Source organism: Poecile atricapillus, chromosome 14 (assembly GCF_030490865.1).
Source record: "Poecile atricapillus isolate bPoeAtr1 chromosome 14, bPoeAtr1.hap1, whole genome shotgun sequence".
In the NCBI taxonomy this organism is placed as follows: Eukaryota; Metazoa; Chordata; class Aves; order Passeriformes; family Paridae; genus Poecile; species Poecile atricapillus.
Genome location: NC_081262.1, coordinates 6,255,286 through 6,276,694, shown reverse-complemented (window position 1 = coordinate 6,276,694; position 21,409 = coordinate 6,255,286).

Below are 21,409 nucleotides of genomic sequence, written 5' to 3'. Positions count from 1 at the left end.
TTTTAACTGTGAGACACAGAGGGCATGAGAACTAGAAACAAGCCTTATCTACTATTTATCTAACTCGGTGTTCAGTTTTCACACAGCACAATCACAAAACACAATCACCTTTGCAACCTGCTGTGTCCAGGCATCTCCAGCTCTGTCCTGAATAAACACTTCTCGTTTCTCTCTGTCCAGCTGCATCAAGCTGGCAATTGCATCCAGATGTCAGAAGCCCCAGCAGGGCTCTGCAGCTGCTAAGAAACCCATTCCCCATCCCTCGGTAACAATGTCCCATTTAAATGCAAAGTGCCATCAGGGAAGTTTTCATTCTCTTCCTTCTCTCCCTTTGCCTCCACACCAAGTATTTACAAGCTCTCCTAGCACTGCAGTCAGTAAACTACTCCTACCTCTGTCTCCCCCTCCCCTGACTGCCTTGGTGCTCAGTCCCAGGAGGTTTGAGGGATGGCAGGAGTAATATGATGCAGTCTCCAATAAAAGATTCAGATCCAGCCAAAAGGCTGTAAACAAATGTCTGCAGAAGCTTTTATCTTCTGAACAAACTTTAGCTCACCCTTCCTTTCTTGGTAAGAAGAAGAGACTGTGAATTTAGAGAGTTTGTTATGTAAGGCTGATTATTTTCTTCACCACAGAAACACTTCACAGCTGGATCCCACATCTACCTGAGGCTGAACATGCAGTGAAGGAGCAAGGAGACCCTCTGCATAACCTCAATATCTGTTTAAAATAGATGATTTTGTGCTGCAGGAATCTTAAAATGTATTTATTCCAGTCTAAATAAAGCTTTAAATCTGTATGAAACAAGTTTAAGTCAGGACTCATCAGGAACTGCAATGCTTTATGAATGTGCATAAGCCAGTGAACTACCAAATTAAGGAACAAAATGTTCTTTATTTGTGTCCTAGTAGTGGTTCCTTCAAATAATCTCATTACAATTTTCAAGGAATCTCAACATGTAAAGCATAGACAGGCTATAAATTATTCCTTTCTAAATGTAAATTTTATTGTGTACCAATTAAAATTACCTAAATATTTAATAACAGGTTGCTACCGATTAAGACCCTGATCTTCCCTGTATACTTCCACCACTAGCACAGGGTTATTAATCATTTCTCCTTGACAGAAAACCAGTAATTTATAGCGTCATTCTGTTGGTCTGCTGGAAAATAAGAATGAGCATGTGTTGCTTCTTTCATGCATGAATGACCTTTTAGATGTATAAATTAATAAAAAATGGTGACAGTGTAATGCTTGCATATTGATAGGATTATTTTTTTATTATTTTCTTAATGTAAATTTTCATTTTCTTGCTTTTGTACTAGGGGTAATTTCTGGAAGAATATCTTAATTTTCTTTGCTGAACTGGTTAATGAATGTGCCAGAGCAGCTTGTATTACTTGCATTCAGAGTAAAACTTGCATACTGCAGAACAGATGGGTATTGTGAACTGTTATGATGGCAGAGACTTTAAATAATACATGAAGAATTTTTCTATCTCATTAAGTTTCCAGTTTCTTTAAGAAACATCTTTAAAACAAAAGCAAAATATTCTTAGTGGAAGCTGTTCTTGTTTTGTGTAACTAGATGTCTTTAGCTGTTACAAGGAGAAATATTGGTACAGAACAAAGGCATCACAGCTTTAACTCTGATTTACAGTTTTAGTGCACACAGTTGTACAGCAAATGGACTCAGTCTCTGATGCTTCTTCAAAATCACCAGGGCCAAACACAAATCTAAGGAACAAGTAGAAAGGAAGGTGATAAAAAAACCTTCCCTTTGTCCACGTGACTTTCTAGAATACTTACAAAACTCCCTAAAAGCAGCTCTCTTCATCTCTTTTTCTAGTCCTTCTACATTACCAATCTTTTCCCCCTATGGTTTCATTTTCAAGTGCATACCCCATTAATTAATCAGAAACCCTGTCTGCATGTTTTCTGAATTCTATTATGAGAGAAATTGGTAAGCACAGAAATTTCTCATAAGTTTCACTCACAGGCTGCACAAACAGCAGATTATTTAGCACCATTTTGAACAGAGAAAAAGGCTTGTACTAAAGATGAAATAAAGGTAATTATTAAAATTTTCACTTAGAATGCTTATGTGCTGCTAAAAGGATAACATGGTAAGATAGTTTCCAGGCCAAATAGTTTTGCTAACATTCAGACCGTAAATTTTCGATTTATGCCAATCACAATAATGAAGAAGATATGCCAGTTGTCAGAATTCATTTTCCCTTTGAATAAGCTGAGCTGGAATGCAATTTAAATGAGATGAGCCAGAACAGCAGACCAGCACATAAGGAGTATGGCCCAGTATACAAAACAAACAAGTTATGAATCTGAGCAATGAGCATGCATTCATTTATCAGGACATGTACTGGGGGAGGGGGGACTGAAAGCAGGATACAAAAGAGCCATCAGGATGGTCAGGCTGGGCCACCTCTGAAAATGCCCAATCCTTGTTAAAACATGAGCAAGTTATCCCCCTCTTGCCACCTGAGCTTACTTTGCTGTAAATGTGACCTGAAGATAAAGGCTCATACAAAAGGTTGTTGTGTCTCATTTGAGAGTGCTGTGAAGACACAAGATTTAACTTTGGCATTCTAAGGCATCCCCTGATCTGTGATATCTGCCCCACAATTTAAAGACCTCTTTTCTCTTGTAACTCTTGTAAATCAAAGCAATCCAGTGCCTTGGATTCCCCTGCCCACTTTGAGACTGGCTTAACCCAGGCACTGGCAAGAGGGTGATCAGAGCGACCTCCAGTCCCTGCAGTCCCTGCTACAGCTCACCTGTGTCAGCCACAGCCAGGGGTTTTTACCTTTCCTCCAGCCCTTTGGCTTTTAATTCTACTGTTGGACTCTGTCCCTACATCAACACCACCAAGGTGCAAGATTTCTGGTGGTGCTTACTCTTGCCTTTGAGTATCTTCAAATTCCATTTCAGAATTGGAGACAACAATATGAAACTGTATATGTGTGAAATGACATCCAATGATAATTTAAAACAAACAAAAAAAGAAGATAAGGCTTCTATTCAATTAATAATTTTAACAGGAGCACAGGATTTAACAACTCAAAGCCTTGATCCTCTGAGAGTTTCTAGAAGCCTTAGTATCACACAGCACTCCACTGGCTACTAGGAAGAAAAAGAAACTCTATTCCAAACAAAATCACTACAAACTCTATATATTAAAGGCACATTAAGCTTTTTTTATAGGCAGCCTAAATCTCCACATAGCTTTGAACCACCTGAACAATGCAAAATCAGATATTCTCCCTTCCTAAGGATTTGGGAGATAAAAAACCATAATCATCTCGTTAATTGCTGCTCAAGACTGTCTAATTCCCATAGGAAACACCAGATACATTGTGGCTTAGAGCTGAGTAATCTGATTGGATTTGTTTGCTTGTTTTAAATATGCCTACCATTACATCCCCAGTTTAACTGCTTGAGTTTCCTGCTTTTGAAATATTTATGAGCTGACTCAGGTGACATTGGATCACAAGTATCAGCAATTTTGGCACAAAGTGGTTAGTTTTGCTTAGTCTTCACAGCTCCTTAGCAGATTTTAGTTGTTTCTGCTTATATGTTACCTGCTTCTGCAGAGGAATGCACTTTTCTCAGCACTGATAAGTGAGCTGATGTCTTCTCTAGAATTCCTGAGCATTAATTCCCTCTCAAAACAATTATCCAGTACATCTTGTAAAAACTTCATCATTCAGATACACAGCCACATTTGAAGGGCGAGATACAGGACAAGATGTAGAGGTAATTTAAAGCTCCCACCTTATGAATTCCCTGGGTTTTGCTGGGTTTTTTTTTTTAGGGTCAGTGATGACAGTAAATAGGATTAGTTAGAGCAGCTAGTGCAGCTGACAGAATTTGGCTGCACATGAAGGTCTGTGGCACGTGGCCATAGCTTTTGGCAAAATGTGGATTATAGAATTGTGCATTCAACTCTTTCCTTCTCATGTTAGTGTTCTGCCAACTCTCTCAGGGCTTATTAGTGCTTTTCAATAGCATCTGTACCTCCTACTTCCCATTAAAATATCCTAAATCGAAATGCAATGAGATGTTCTCAGCATTTCCTGGTTCAGTCAAAAGCTTGGTTGAGTTTGATTAAAGTTGTTAAGCAATTTTAATTTGAGGGGTAAAAAACTGAGGGAATGCAGGAATAGTCATAATATAATTATATGCCTCAATTAACACTTAAAAATGATCTATGGGGCACCAACAAGACACGATGGCTGCCAGCCACAGTGAACGCAGCAAACAGCAAATTTAAGCACAGTCAAGTGGGAACTGGCACCTGCAGAGAAGAATGCAATGCAGTGATGTGGCTGTGGAAGAGAACAAGAGGCACCTAATGAGGCAAAGAACAGGCCCTCCTCTCCTCTTCTGCCTCTGGTGCCACTTGCATGAACTTTCTTCTCCAGGCATTCTATCCCAGCCTTGGGCAAGCCCCTCTCCTTAAGGAACAAAGACTGGAAAAGTGAAGGGAGCTAAGACAGGTGGAACAGCACAGGGACAGCCTGACTGCATCTGTGTGGGGAGAGAATGGAGACGGAACCACGGGATGAAGCACAAGGTGGCTGACTTTGCTGGTGGACTAGGGGCCACTGGAGGCTTTCCCATGCCAAGGAACCTTTGAGCCAGTAGAATAAAAAAAATGAGAAATTCATTAGAATACTGAAACTTATGACCAGAGAGGAGACTCGTGTGTCCACAGACTAGTGGAAATTATGGGTAAATTTTCTGTAGGGTGTAGGTGATCAGATAGGGGTGCTGGTGGAAGTCATTAAAGCTTTCCCAGTTTCATTAAGAGCACCTTCTCTCCCATTTTATGTTATAGTTCAAATACATTCTAATATCATCCGAATGCATGGCTGTTTCATTGCTCCACAGAACAGACCATCAAACAGTAATTTACAATTTTCTTCCTCTTTATAAGCACTAAAGTATTCTTTCTACTCCTTCCTTAATTTTTTCCTTTCATTTGAGTGTGGATAAGTCACCAAATAAGAATTAATTCTGCAGGCACTGCCTAACTAGTAACTGGGCAGCTCTTGGCAACTCAGAGCACCTTGTTCCAATTATTTTCCAAGTGAGTGAAGTTGTTCTCATTGTGCTGGTTTCAGCTGGGATAGAGTTAATGTTGTTGCCAGTGGCTGGTTCAGGGCTGTGTTTTGTAACTGTGCTGAACACAGGGTTGGTAATAGAGATGTTTTCATTGTTACTGAGCAGGGCTCACACAGAGCCAAGGCCTCTTCTGCTTTTCGTATGGCCACACTGGTGAGGAGATTGGGGGTGCTTGGGAGGGGACACAGCTGGGACAGGTGACCCCAACTGACCCAAGGGATGTTCCAGACCATGTGGCATCATGCTCAGTGTAGAAAGTGGAGGGAAGAAGGAGGGAGTGGGGGGATGTTTGGAGTGGTGGATTTTGTCTTCCCAAGTAACTGTTCCCATGTATGGGGCTGTCCTGGAGGAGCTGAACACCATCCTGCCCACAGCAAGCGGTGACTTAATTATTTGTTTTATTTTGCTTGTGTGTGTGGCTTTTATGTTCCCTGTTAAACTGCCTTTACCCCAAGCCAGGAGTTCTCCATCTTTTACCCTTCCCATTCTCTCCCTGGTCCCACTGGTGGGGGAGTGAGTGAGGGGCTGGCTGGGGCTGGGCTGCTGGCTGGGGTGAAACCATGGCATCTGTGAATAAGGAGCTGTGTACAGTCTTTAAAACTGTTTGGTTGCAGACTAGTCAAACCCTCCATATTTCCTGTTCTCCTACTCTTTTCCAGTGGAAGCTGAGTAGGTAACAGCCTTCAGAAGGAACTGTTCTTGACACAGGTCTTTCCTTCTTCCAGCGCTTCTAACAGTGCTCAGTGATTTTACTTCATGCAAAGGACTGAAAGCCAACTAAGAAATATTGCACTTCCACTCCCTCCCCACCACCTTCCCCAAGAGTAATTTTAGTGGAGCTTTGATTGATGTCAGATGAAATTAACTGGAAACATTTAATGTGTTTAACATGTAAAGGCTTAGGGCTCTATTCACTCAGAGTTAGAGACTTTCTGTGCTTCATAAACTCAGAGGACACTGAAGCCTGAATTTTAGCTCTGCAGCCAGATGACTTATTAAACAGCACCTTGACTCCTGCCATCATTGCTGCTTTTCACTCCATTATTAATAGAAGGAGGACTTGAACTGATGGCAGCAAGAATGGAATCAAAAGTCCTGTGGCAGAGATGCTGTTAATTTTAGTACTGTGTCCATCATTAAGCATCAGATTAAATCAAGCTGTATTTCCCTCAGCAGCTGTTGAAAATCCTCGTTTAACCAAGTGCAAAGGAATATTGTGCTTCAAATGGAAGGATGAATGAGATTCCTGCTAACAAATAGCTTAGAGAAGGGCTCTGAATAGACAGGGAGATTTCATGAGGCATCTACTCAAGAGTATAGTCTCAGGTTTCTGAAAACTAGGGAAGTCTTTGGCCATTTAAAAATTTGAAAGTTGAATAATTTTTTCTCCCTTCTCATACTTGTAGCAGCACCTGGAAAAGAGAGGTTTATTTCTAAGTCAACAAGTTATATCAAGATAGAAATCTTTTAATATGTACTTCCTCTTTGGCCATCTATCAAAGGCACATTAATCATGATAAGAGATAAATATGAGACGCTCTGGGACTCCTGAGAGATGCTGTAGTCAACCACAGCTGAGCAAAATTAAGGTCTCTGTGAGTGTGCAGGGCAGTCTTTGCTCAGGGAATGCTCCAGTGAAAATTGGTGGGAGTCAGAGCAGTGCACAGGCTATTGAGGACATGTAGTATTCAAACTTGAATTCTCTTCAAGAGGATTTACTTGCACCTGCTTTACTGCTGATATTCAGTATTACTTTATTGACTTGTAAGCAAGTTTATCAGCAGCAGAATTTTTTTCCTAAGTGATAAAGGGGCTTTGTAATATCTTTCTATACAAATACCAGACATTATCCTTTCTACTCTCTATTATTTGCCATTTCTAAAGACACTTGCTCATGTTGTATATTACTCTGTGATTATTTACCAACTTATCTTTAGCACACACTCGACGTGCCAGGCTCAGAGAAGCTGGGTTGTTAAAAAGTCATGCTTCAATGAGACAATTGGACTCTATTAGTTATGGCTTACAAAGCTTGTCAGTAATTCTTCAAAATCCAGCTGCAGTCATGGCTTCAGCAGTTTGTTTGCTACAGCCATGGCACTAATGGAGCAGCTACCATGGAGCAGTGGCATCACTGTTACTCTAAAGCAGATTATTGGCTTTCTGATCAATTTCCCCTCGCAGGATCTTGATAACAGCTTCACAAGATAGCATTATTACATATTTTAAGTAGTAAACTCACATCCTCCATTCTACCAGAAGATTTTTCATTTTCACATCCTTTTACATTTCATGCACATCTCCTACATTTACACGTTCCTTTTACATCTCATTTTGTCCCAGAATGCAACAAGAGCTGAGTTTCTGTTGCCTTGCACTGGAGTCAAGCAGCAAGCGGTGGCAAGGCTGAAATTAGCCAGACTTTTGCTGCACATGAAGGATTAAGCCACTTGATGAAACTCTGCAGATCCATTTATCTCAAAGTGCCAGAGAGGAGGTAAGAATTCAATTTGCTGAAGCAGAGAACCAGCTGAGATGCAGTCACAGGCCCTGCAAGAATTTTAGTCTGCTCAATGTGAAATGAAAGTAGCCCATAAACTACAGGAAGAACATGCATATAAACATAGATCACAAATCATATACATTTCTCATAACTAAGGGCTTACACTAACTTGTTTTAAATCTTCATCTTTCCAGAAAATTAAGCTGGAAAAATAAGAGCAGCAGGGACCCATGTATTGTACTGAGACTTTTAAACAATACCATTCATTTTCCTTACAGCCTTCTGCAACTGTGTAAAGTATGTGTATCACATATTCTTTCTGCTGAAAAAAAAATATATATTATATATATGGGGATATAGATATGTATATATATATATATGGGAAAAGCTTATAGTTCTTTCTTAAAACACCTGTAAGATACCTCAGATGCATTTCATAACTGCAGATGAATAACCTGGAGAGGTTAATCAATCAGCAACCATTTTCTAGGCTGTGTGTGAAGCCAGGGTAAATTATGTGTTTCTGTGTTTATGTGGAAACTTTATGTTTATGTTGTGTTGTCTGATAAAATTTACTTTTCTGCATCTGCACTGCAAAACAGCCAGTTGAAAAGTATCAAGAATGACCCATGTAATGCAAATACAAGGTCATACACACTGAGCAACAAGGCTGGCAATTCCAGAGGGTCACAGCATCGAGTTGCTGCTGTTTGTTTCATAACAGGACAAAGAGCAAAAGTTCCTTTGCTGTGTCTGTCGTGTCTACAAGATCAAACCACACTGTGCAGCCACTGATGCTGAGCACTCAGAGGAAATCAAACAGCCTGCACAGATCACCACTGATGTGTGTTTGAAGGGACTTACAGAAAAAGCATCAGAGCTGCCACATTTCTCGAGTTGTGTGTAAGGCAAGTGAGCAGCCAGGTTATTTACAGGGATTGCTGGATCTGTCTGCAGTGATAGGCCACAAAGCCTGCCCATAAGCCAGTCCTCAGGGTCAGGTTCTTCTGTCATGGAGAGGCTTTCAAAGCAAATCTGAATGTCTCCATATATATATAGCTATACAGTGTGATCCCCAGGTCATATTCTAAAACAGCATTGTTCAACATCTTAGGATAATTACAATATTTATTAGATGCTGAAGAAAACTATAGTGTGTTCTGATTCAGTTTAGGCAAAAATAAAGCAGCTACGTGACTTATGACATTAGTTTGATTCCAAAAGCATGCTTTACTGAAAAATGCATGGTCTTCTACTGAAGCAGCCAGAGAGAAATAGGAAATGATTAGGTGTTTAAACATGAAAGGCACAAATATTGATCTCACAGCTAAACTGCCAAAGGAAAGAGCAATCCATTTCCTTCAACATGTAGTGTTTTATTATGAGTTCCTAAGAAACAGGAAGACATGAAACAAAAGTGATATCAATATTGAGATGTAATGTTAGCCAGGGAATTCCATTCCCCCAAATTACATCCAGCACTTTAGAAGCTGTGTGCATACATGGAAGCTCTGAAGAATCAGCTGGTTTGCATTCCACTTTTGCAAGCCTACCATTCCCAAAAGAGCACTAGGAATTTTTCATCAATGAAGAAAATCAAATATTGAGGGGTTGAACTCCTAATTCCACAGAAGTCACAGTCAACATTCCCTTGAACCCACTTTTTTTTTTTTAATTTTCTTACTAGGTAGAAATAAGGCAGGAGTTCAGGCTGAGAAACTAATAGCAAGCACAATCCAGACCACACTGAAAAGACAAACTGCCCAAATGATAGGATAAAAATGGTAAATCACTCTCCTTATAGACTTCAAGCCTGAACCTAAGAGCCCATTAAAAACGGAGATGGCTGAGGTCGGCAGCCTGATGGTTTGCTGAAGAAACAAGGGTGAATGTCAGGAGCAGGACAAAAGCCCTTCTCCAAAAGCTTTTCATCAGGATGTGCAGGGAGTTGCTGACTCCATGGGGTCATGAGGCAGGGAAACGTGGAGCAGTCTCCACCTCTCAGACTCTATTAGAGAGAAGCAGCACTCTAAATTCAGAGTGCCTCTCCTTCCCAAACCCCAATTAGTTTGACAAGGCCGCATTTGGAGTCTCCGTGGAGCTGCGCCGCACAGAGCAAGGCAGCATTTGGAGCATTATGAATTGTGATATATCAAAGGTGAAAACACACCCAGAAGTGGGGGTTGCTGTATTTTAATCACGATTGAAGCCGGTTTCAGGTGGCAGAGTGCTCCCCAAGGTGCCCGGGGGGAGCAGGGAGCTGCTGGCCGAGCCCCGGCCCAGCTCCCCTCAGGCAGGCTGGGCCCCCAGGGCTGTCCCCCCAGCAGAAACCGGGACATTGGCACTGCCTTTCCACCCCGGGAAACAGATCCTGCCACAGGACTGACTGCAGGGAAGGGCAATGCCGGGCCCACAGCTACTGCCTGACCCCATTGCTCTGGGAGCTGCAGAGGGTTATGGCAGAGAGAGAAGCAGAGCTCTCCAAAGTGTCCCAGGGAGGCCTGGGGAGGGAATTGGGAAATTCCCAGCTCCTCCTGAGGCAGCAGGAGGCTCCAGGACACAGACATCAGATGAGACGGCAGTGCTGGAGGAGAAGCTCAAAGTAGATTGTGTCCAGAAAAAGAAATTTGTATTTGCTGTCTCCAGTTGCTGGAGGTGGAAAAATATCTATAGTCCTGTCTTTGACCCCAGTAACTCTTCTTTTTATCACAAATCCCTGCTTTAAAAATGAAACAGAGACTACAAAACGTGGAGTTAAATACTTTGGGATTAGAGATACAATCTGAGAAGCACGAGTAAAATAGTTCATCCCACAAGAGATTTCACTCATCTCTTTCAGAGATAACTACACAGGGAGCTGACAAAATAAATTTGCCCTTGATATCTTCCTGGGTAACCTGTGAGGAAAATTAAATCCAACTTCTTTCCTGAACGTGACATTTATTTTGCTTAAAGAAAATCATGTTTATCAATTATGTGTAGCACTTCTGATAAACCATTAGGGCTGAGGGGGAAAAAAATGAAAAATTTCTGAAGGCTAGAAGTGAGTATGGATATAGAACTTGTCCTGATCTTGAGAGGGATAGACTTAGCAGCTCCTCCTTCTAACCAGTACAGTGCTTTGTGATACCAAGACTTCTAAAACCTCTCACAAGATCAGGACTTTTTCTTGACCTCTTAGAGGCTTTATCATGTTAAAATTATGAACCAGAGCTTTTTTTTAAAAAATTCATTTTTAAAAATTTTAATTAGGTAACATTTTACATATATACAGACTCCTACTGTCTCAGTTTCTTTCCAAAATTATTTTCTTCCCTCAGTGAGGGAATTTAAAGTAATCTGCCCTAATACATTGTTCAGGTTTATCTCACAAAGCCTTATCAATAAAGATCAACAACTGTTTACAGAATATCAGCAGCTCCCAACTAAGGACACAACACAGTGACAGTTCTGGGGTCAGGTGTGGGTATGGCAATTCTCTCATGATTCTTCTATGCAGAAAAACCTTTCCTCAATGATCTGCTGCTTTTACTTTGTCAGGCACATGAGTCTGAAGCATATTACCTAACTTTTTGGTGTTTTGGTTTGCTTTTCTTTAAAGATTTCTTAAAATTAAGTGGAACTTTTGTTAAAGAAAAAAAAAAACCACAAAAAAACTCCACAAACCAAAAGTGAATTTGCTGACTTTATGCTAAACTCCTTTTCCCTCCCAGTTTAAAATGACCTTTGATGGAAACTAAAATGTGCAGGTGTCAAAGTGTATCAGTATCGTATACCAGAGATGTGCACAACTGAGGTTTTTTTGGCACTTTCTCCTTCCAGTTTATTAAAGGTTGTGTCAGAATTAATTTATGTAAGCAAGGATCAGATTTTATTAGTGGAACATCATTAGCTTTTAATGAATAAGAGTAATTTAGGAAAAGAGCTGATAACTAAGGTAACATTTGAGAGCTGAGCTGTTTCTCCTCTCTCCTTCCACCACTCACTTTAACCCTGCCAGCAAGGGTTGAACACAGCACTGGAGAGCAGAAATGGTTGTGTTAAAGCTGTAGTTCAGCAAAGCAGCTGACAATGTTCCAGTGTCTATCATTCAGCACAGCAATATGTGCTAAGGCTCTGTTGCTTTAATGGAACTTTATGAGTTATGCAGATTTTTCTCTAAATAGAAGCCAATTAAGCAGGGTCCAAGACTGCAACCCCTGATGAGGTTATAGGAACAGCTGGCAAACAAGATGCTCCACAGTGGATGAGGACAGACAGAACAAAGACAGCCCCTGGTCACAAAGTCTAAATTGCAAATTCTTGGAATATACCAGGGATTGTCCATCAGGAATGTAACTGATCCTCACCAACAGAGAGAGATTTAAACTGACAAGGGAGCTCTCTAAACTATCACAAAGGACAGAAAATTGTTGAGCTCTTCTTCCACGAAATAACTCTTCCTCCCTTTTCTGCAGACTTGTGAGGACTGCTTTCTCCACCACAACAGGTAGTTTTGGTTCCTGCTTGTGTTTTATTATCAGAAAGATTGGAAAAATAGAAAGTGTGCCACAGTTACACAATCCAGCTTCAAAACTGGATGATACCAGTGCACAGGTTTTGCCCAGCCCTACTAGGATGCAATAGCAATGAAAAGCAAGACATCTGTGCTAATTGCCATTAGCACTGACATTTCTAAAATCCCACTGCAGGTACAATATTTAGAACTCAGACCACTTTTAGAAGTGGGATCTCTCTGCTCTCCTACTTGACTGTGAAACACTTATGAATTTTTTGGATTGCCACCTGTTAGCAAAGAGTCAAACACACCCATTTCTCAGCACCTCCCATTCAGTCCCATCCAGCAGACTTTGTGGGCAGCACTGACAAAGGTCTTTCTCTCCCACCAGCTTTGCTGGGCACATCTGGAAGCCACAGGCAGATCCATGGAGGTACCACCCCTCAGTTCAGTCCTAGAAAGAGCAGCCCCACCCCAGCAAAAGGCACAGAGCTGTTCCCCAGCAGGTTTGCTTCCTTTTCCTGGAAAAGCAGAAGGACATTACAATTTGACAAGAGTGAATCCAAATTTTGGGTCTTGCTATTGGATTAACAAAAGTAGGGCAGTTGGTGCAGAGTGCCAAACCCATGCACTGGGTTCCAACTGCTCCACTTTGGAACAGCTTTGTGTGCTTGATGTTGGACCATATGCCCTTAGTGCCTCTGCAGACTGCCCAGACAAAGCTGAAGTGAGCTCCATCAGACTCCTGCTTTGATCATTCCTGATCCTTATCTGGTTTGTAACCCCAAAAGATCTAGCACACAGATTGTCCTCTTTTTACAACCTCATCACAATCCCTGCTGGAATTCAGGCACAGATCTAACAGTAAAACTGGGGGGAATGCTAAAGGACCATTAGGTTTCCTGTCCCTAGTCATTGTGGACTGCAGAGATAATTGACTTCTTGGCCTGAATCTCTCTGAGGTTTGGGGAAACACTGAGAAAATTTTCTTATCCTTTACATTGGGAAGCTTAAAATAAAGATTTCTAGAGAACTAAGGCACAGATATTGCTAAAATATACCAGAAGCACATTAAAGATTGTGACCTTAGCCAAGAGATGCACCACTGCTGCCTGAGATCAGATATTACCATAAAGCCTGTAGTAGTATCTCTGCTAGGCAACAGCTACCAGCACTTCTTAAGTGTGCTGAGCCCCAGCTTAAAGCCAAATCAGCAAAGTTCTTATAAGGATGCAGTTGCTCAGTTTTCCCCAGAGTAGCCCTGCTCATATTAGAAACTAACAACAAGGATTTAGAAAAAGCACATTTACATATTTTTTCCATTAAAGAGAGATGTTACGCACACAAGGTTGGTATCTGCTTATAAAGCTGAAAATCCCCTGTGTGCACAAACAAACATCATTTGAGAGATTTTCAGTCATATGCAGCATGCACCCATCAATTCCTGTTAATTTGAGGACCCCGTTGATGAAATGAACAGCCACTTTCTTCTTCTCTTACTAATGCCTGCAAAAACAGGAAAATAGTCTCAACTTTTCCTCATATGCCCACAAGATAAAAGATGAGAGGCTCAGGAACTCAAATCCCTGCTTTTTGAGCATGCAGAACACAAGCTAAACAGCACGTAAGCACAAACTGAACTGCCTCTTCCCCATTTCACATTTTTACAGTTCATTGGCATATAATGTAGCATCCAAACAGCCTGAAACAATTCCATCTCTGCTGTAATTACAGGATCCCACTAAAATCATGGGATTCCACAACTAAAGATGTCTTAACTGCTTTCATAGTTTTCCACTAAGTACATTGCTTATGCCACCCTGCTTTATTGCCAAATATATTCCTGAACACACACAGAAACATCCCCCATCCCCAAACTGGCCATCGCTCCTGTGGCTCAACACAAAGATTTATTTTAATGGGCAAACAGGATCCAAAGGGTGACTGAGCCATGGAGCAGCACTGCCCTGAGTTCAGCTGACAGCAAACAGCTCCAAGATCTCTCCCAGAGAGCCATGGCAAGTCCACTACCTGAACACTCCCTTCATCCCCACAGATATTTATCTCCCCAGCTGAGTCCATTTGGTGTATTAGTCACAGATTCCCTAGCCATGCTTCAAGCACAGCATAATATAGCATGAATCACTGTGCTGAATAATCCAGAAGTATATTTCAAATATAACTTTTACCATGCTACTTTTTACTGATCTTTCTTTGATGGATCACAATATGATCACTTTAAAAGTACTTTAAATAATAGCTGCACTTCAAAAGATTTTTTTTCTTTTATCTTATTTAAAACTTTACATCAATTGTCATGTATCATGATTCCACACATTTATTATCATGCTGACATTTAAATATTGCTTCCTTGTGGATCTACCTGTTAAGTATCACTCATTGCATTCAAACCTTTAACCAGAAATATTTATTTCCTACAGTAACAGACTCTTCCACTCTAACACACATTCTGCTTTTTATTCTCATAGCTGTGTTCTTCACTTTCATTGGTAAATCCTGTGGACACCAATGGCTGTTTCATATGGCCTATATTTGAAAAAACAACTGCAGGATTCAGCAGCATTGGCAGGAGCACTGTTCATCAGCCTTACTAATCTCAGTGTTGTTCTGCATCCTGTGGTTCTGATGATGCCAAGTTGTTATAAGGAATGCAAAGCCAGAGTCCAGGTGGTACAGGTTCCTTTTCCAGTTCTCCCTCTGAAGTGTTGATTGATTTCTGAGAAGCTGCTTGATTTTCCTCCATTAGGAAGCAGAAGTAACAACACCAGGTCAAACTCAAAGCAAAAGAACATTTAGTTCTTCACTTTGAACTCCTCTCATCCCTACACAAACCCCTACTGTTCTCACATCCTGTCATTATGTAAAGGCATGGGTTTTATTTTGCCTGATCTGAAGCAAAAAAATGATCTCATGCCAGGCACAGAAGTATATCCCATGGGCAGTACCAAAGATTTAAATTTAAATAAAAGCATTTTTAAAATTTCACTTTTTCCTTCTGATTAGCAAGCACTGCTCATTCTCACCCTTCTCCTGATGGTGACAAGTATTCTTTTTGTGAATGATTTTGTGCCTCCATCCAGCCTTCACTCTTGGTGGAAGGCTACTCATCTGGAGTTCAGCCAAAAAACAGATATGATGGAAAGTAGTTTTCTCAACTTGCCTTAAGTAGTTCTACTTGGAGAGGATGACTTACTTCAAAAAAGTGGGAGTTAAGGCTGGAAAATAGCCTTAAGTTGAAAAACCATCTTCAAAAGCCAGAACTTACAAGTTAAAGCAGTTGCAAGGAAAAATCATAGTTCATATTATGCAAGTGGGATCTTTTTGGCAAACAGCTGAGTACATCTGCACAACATACAGCAAACTAATGACCTATAAACACAAACATCAAAGATGGCTTTAATTAATGTTCTTTTTACAATCCAGCTTGCTCGTGCATCGGTTGTAAACACCAACATCCTTGTTTAAAGCTGCATTTGCTGTGTTATTTTTGTGCATCATTTCAGACATTTTGCAGCTTTGGGAGGTGAGCTAATCTGAGCTGTGTGTTCATACCAATGACAACTGTTCTCTCAAGAGAAGCAGCTGCAGTCCATCCACAAAATTTAACATAATGAAAGAAGGTTAAAACTTGAAGTATGCATATACCAAACTCACAGTTTAGTTTTATTACACAATCTCTTGCAGCACTCAGCTTTAAACGGTACATGTGCATTTCTGCTGACAGCTTTACTGGGTCTGCATGTTTGATTGCTTTTGTGAGTGGTTCCCCAGTTCTTATTCTCATAAAAGTATCTTGGCAATCCACAGAAATATCTACTTTTCTGCAAGTTCCTTATGTGTAAAATAAAAGATGTAAAGGCAAGACTTGAGGCCCTATTTCACAGTCAATGTACTTAACAAAAGTAATCATATGCTGCTCCCTTTAGTACCCAAAATTACACAGTTAGTTTATTTAATTTTCAGTTAAAATTGCTTCATAGAGCTATGAACCTAAACTTCTCATAAAAAAAATCCCCAACTAAATCAACAACAAAACATACAAACAAACCAAACAAATATATAAAAACCCCAAAAACAACACAAATCCAACAGACCTTTCCTGCTTGGAAATAAAGTTGTTTATTGCCATTATGGCACTGCACACACATCTCATGCTGACCTGGCTACATGTCAGCATTTCTTTGTGCATGGAGAAGGTGATCCCTTTTAGTCACAACTATTTTATTATTGAAATAGAAAAAAGAAGTTCCCAGCATATTATCTAGAACCTATAATTCCTGCAAGTCCACACAGTACCTTACAGCTACTGATCATGATTGAGTTTAGGAGTTTTCCAGGCATGCAAGTTCCTCTCACTCTCCTCTTCAATCAGACTGTCTCAGTAAGGAATGCTCTGAGTGAAAGAGAAAACAGAGGAGAAATGAGGAGAGAATAGAAAGAATTATTACACTGAAATACTGAAATACACTTTAAGAAATGAAGAATTTTGCTGTGACACTACTCCCACAGCCCCTGCAGAAAGGCTGCTCTGACTCAGCTTCCTTGGGTGATGAGGCAGGATTAGGTTTGTCAGTGAGAATAAAACCAGCCACCAGGTGTGATCTGTCCTTTCTGGGTGGCCTCAAAGGCCACAGTGCTCCCCTGCTGGCAGAGATCCTCCTGCTCATGGGGGCAGAGCATGGCTATGAGCGCAGGATTTTAATTCTGGTTTTAGGATTTTAATTCCTCATTTTGACACCAGTTCAGATCGAGCTTCCAAAAGCTCAATGGCATTGTTGAACATGCCCAATTTAAACTGCATTTTTCCCTTCAGATGAGGAGCTACCATCCTGTCAGAACATACAAAGTATACAAAGGCTTGTTCCTAACTACAAGCTAATGATTAATGAACTAAGAAGCAGTGCCTCTAGAAAGTATTCTATATGTTCTGCACTAATTAAGGTTATTTTTAGGATAATATTCTTACAAATTGTTGAGTTCCTGGATACCTGTGAGCAAAAACCCTAGCAAAGTTGCATTTGTTCTTTTAGCAAGAAAATAAAGCATTAACAGCCAACAAGCCTTTTTCCATTCGCAAAGCCTTGGTTTTTTCCCCGTTTTCAAACATATTAAATTAATTGGATTTCACACTGTTTCCTGCTTGTTTAGCATAACCAGTAAGTGGATTAGTCCTTTATCTCAGCTATCCATAGATTTCTTTAGGAAAAAAGGTGATTATTGCTGTGGTCACCACATGGTATCCTGTTCTTAATCCCCTCACTGGATCTTTGATCCGTGTACAGTTGAACGTGTCCAGGGCACACTGCTGTGCCTGTCTCTAATCCCCAGAAAACCAGAGGGTTAACAGCTCTAGATGTTAATGTACCTGGAATCTGGGAGCCAAATAACAGTCCTGCAGTCAGACTAGGTGATACAGCAGGGATCAGTGGGGTCTGAGCTTCCCATTATGTTCTGCTTTCAAAGAGGTAACAATCTATGAGTGCTCTAACAACACTGGCCAGCAGCCTCATCAATGTATGATCACAGCATTTTCCACTCCATTTAATAATTCTCGTGTTGTGTGAAAAGCAAAGTAATGCATCACAAGTTTTAAATAAAAATAAATCAATTACACATCCAGAACACCAATGTTTGGAGCAAAACCTTGGTCAGGTTTTTTTATAGAGCAGGCTTCAACCCAGTCCTCTTTCACATCGTGATTTACTTGAGTCCACTCCAAGATTTTTAACAAAAAGCTAGAATGTCCTGAAGACAATATGACTTGAAACACCCTGATGAGTGCCTCGAGTGTACTTTAATCCATTTGAACCAGTTTTCTCCAGAGTAATACATGCTTTCTCTGATGAATGGAAGGAACATCTCAGCATAATTACTGAAAATGTGAGCTTTATGTTCCAATGCAGAATCTTGGGTATTTTACATTAAATGCCAACAAATGTTTTATTCAAGTCACAACAGCAATGCAACTCAAAAAGACAAAAAAAGACACAGTGATAGTCTTGATTCCCTCCTGTCAGATCCATTTTGTGCTGGTGAGATGCCATCAGTTTCCAGATGGCATCACTGTATAGAAGTGATATACTGAAGAATTGCTGTAGTAACACGACAAACAATCGGGTCTAATAAACTTGCCATTTTGGGTTGTTTCTGCTTATCACAGGTAACAAGCTAAGGCCAGAATGATCAGTTTCAGCTAAGCTTACTTATGCTTATAGTTCTTTGAATTTCAGTAGTAGATGAGATCTGCTAACGCTTTGTTCATCTTCTATACAAGGAGCTGCATCTCCCTAGGAGTCACATAAATGTGTGTCCTGAAGGGATAATTCTTAAAATCATTCCTTTCCTTCTGCTAAAAGTTAGAGCTCTGTATTACAGTAACACTGTTTTTATCAATAAGCTGTATTTCAGGTCTCTCTTCTCAGAAATGCTTTCCAGAGCAGCTGTTTATGGCTTCTCCTGTGCAGCATAACTCAATATCCCTGTTATGTAGATAACTCAGATTTATGCCTCTATCCTCTGAGACATTTCACAAATGCAGTCTTAGTGTTGTCAGACAGCTTGATGGATGTCAAATCCTGAAATTTACCCAAAGACATCCAGATAATGGCGTGGCAATGCTGGTTCCAAATCAAAATGCATCGCCATGGTAGTAAAGCATTCCCTGCTTGCCCACCCTCATCCCCCCAGGAGAGCAGTCGTGTTGCTGGAGGGACACAATGCATCAGACATCACCTGGACATCACTCCCAGCACTGCATCACCCTTCCAGACAGGCACTTCACTGAGCCCTGCCTAAAGGGAAGCTGCCTTTCCTCCCTAGGCCTCCTGCATGCTGTGATGGTGTAGTAAAAATAAAGCCAGGAAAGACATTAAAAAAAATAATTGTTTTGCTTCATTCTGATTTTAAGAGGACTCAACACCACCAGGAAGTGATGACTGCATGGCAACCATTTAATACTAACCTAATAAAAATTTATGTGACAACAGTGGTAACACCACTACCAGATCCCCAAACAAGAAGCAATCATGCTGGTAAACTGGCAGTCCTAGAACTGCTGAAACACCTGCCAGGTCAAACCACATCATTTCAAAGGAATTCTGGAAGCCCATGAAAAATAGTTTGCTCAATAAAATCCCATCCTTATTGTGACTGCAAAAAGCCTCTGTGCAGCAGATAAAGAAACAGAAGCTGGTGATTTGAGGGCAGGCAAAGGGGCCTTGTACAGTAATTTAGCAGGATGTCATGTTGAAAGTCTGTAATGAATGGAAGCAGTGGGCAATACTGAGGAAGAGGTGCGCTGCCACAAGGAAAGGACCCATTTAATTGGCCTCTGCTTTTCCAAGAGACTTTGTTCAGACTTGGATCTATTGAGCCAAGGCTTCAGAATCCTAGGCTGGATTTCTCCTATTCTGCTTAGACACAGCTGAAACACAAGGTCCTTAAAAGTATTTTGGACACTATAACAAAAAGCAAAATCCCACAACTGTATGAGCAAGTGTCAAAGTTCCCAAACACAAACTACTGACCAGCTGAATATGAGGAAGCCACTGGCAGGAAAGTACTGAATATTTCATCTTTCAATGGAACATGCAGTTTCTGGACAGAGAGTTTCTATGAGCTAAGATGACTAGATTTTTATTATTTAATCATTATTTGCCTGGAGCAGTCATTTCCCTTTACAAAACTTTCCAACCATTCCAGTGTGGCTCAGACCTGGAGCATAGAACTCAGCTACTTCCCAGTGAGAGGTTTCATGGAACAAATTGTGCAGCACTGTGAGACTCAGGACTGGCAAGTGGGAGTGGATGTGTGGTTCTGGATATAAATCATGAAAACAGCTGGGTAATTCCTTGTTAAACTTGTTCAAGTGCAAAGCTGATGCCTGAATCTAAGTAAAGGAGCAGGAACATTACTATAACCATCTATAATACCATGATGGATGGTGTTACTCCTGCCTGGAGACCTCAATCTCTAAGCCAGATGTCCACAGGTTAAAATCAGTTCCCTTTGTAATAAAATATAAGACCTGCAAAGAATAACTCAACTAATGAGCTGTTCTCTTGAACTTCGAATGCAAATTATTATTTCCCACGATTTCCTATGCTCCTTTGGCTCTGCTGAGTTACGTATCCATTTGGCCATTCTGGGTTTAGCAGAAGCAGCAATAGGAGGTGAAATATGAGGAAAGATGGTCAATATTAGACAGACATATCAAAGGGGTCACATCTCTGCAGGGTTCCTTCTGGAAAGCTATTCCAAACAAGTTCAGAAAGAATAAGTGTGACAGGAGGAAGATAAAAGTCCAAATTAGCACAAATAGCTCTAAGCAACATTGAAAAAGTAGGGTACAAGGTGCAGTGTCCAACAGAAATTCAGACCACAGAGAAATCCATGATAAATGACACAACAGAGCCATTTTAGTAACTGAATGGAGACATTCAGAGCTGAAATGAGCAGGCTTCGTTTGTGACTCTTTAACAGAACAAGATTTTACATAATTTTGCATGGTTCCTCCTCACTCGAGTTGTATGAATACTGAGTATTTCCCTATTCCTTAGGCCTGTTAAACAGCATTAAATTCATTCAGGAATCAACATGTTTTCCCAACTCCTGCCATTGCCTTTTCTAAACCTGAACTAGGGAGCACTAAAAGCAGCATTACAGAAAGCCTTAAACCAAAACAAGCTCCTGACTCAGGATCACCTGTCTCACTTCAATGTTGTGTACCTGTATTTTGCCAAGTGCCGCACATTTATTCTACAACAGAAATTGATAATCACATTCATCACATTGATAATCACATTCATCTAAATTCTGTCTTCATAGAAAATCAGAGCCCTACATCTGAGTAGAAAAAGTTCTGAACAGTAGTAGATCTGCTTCTCCCTCAAAAGAAATCAATTATTCAAGACACAAAGAAGCTGCTCTTGGAACAACCAGATTATTAAGCTTTATCTTGTGACTTGAGCGAGTAGAATACTGCAGCTTTAACCTTCTCTGCCACCTGGAGCTACTCATTGATTTTTGTTCATCTGGACTGTAAATTTCTCTGCCAGGTTCTTTATCTTGATGACCAGTAAGACGCTCTTGACATCCCTGAAGCCTGGTTAAATAAACCATCTCATAGGTAACTCAGAGAAGCAGGAATCTCTGTGTATATATGTACAAAGTGTTAAAGTCAGGTTTCTTAAAGGTCCTGGACTTCCCATTAAGTCCAAACTCCACATTGCCCACAGTATTACA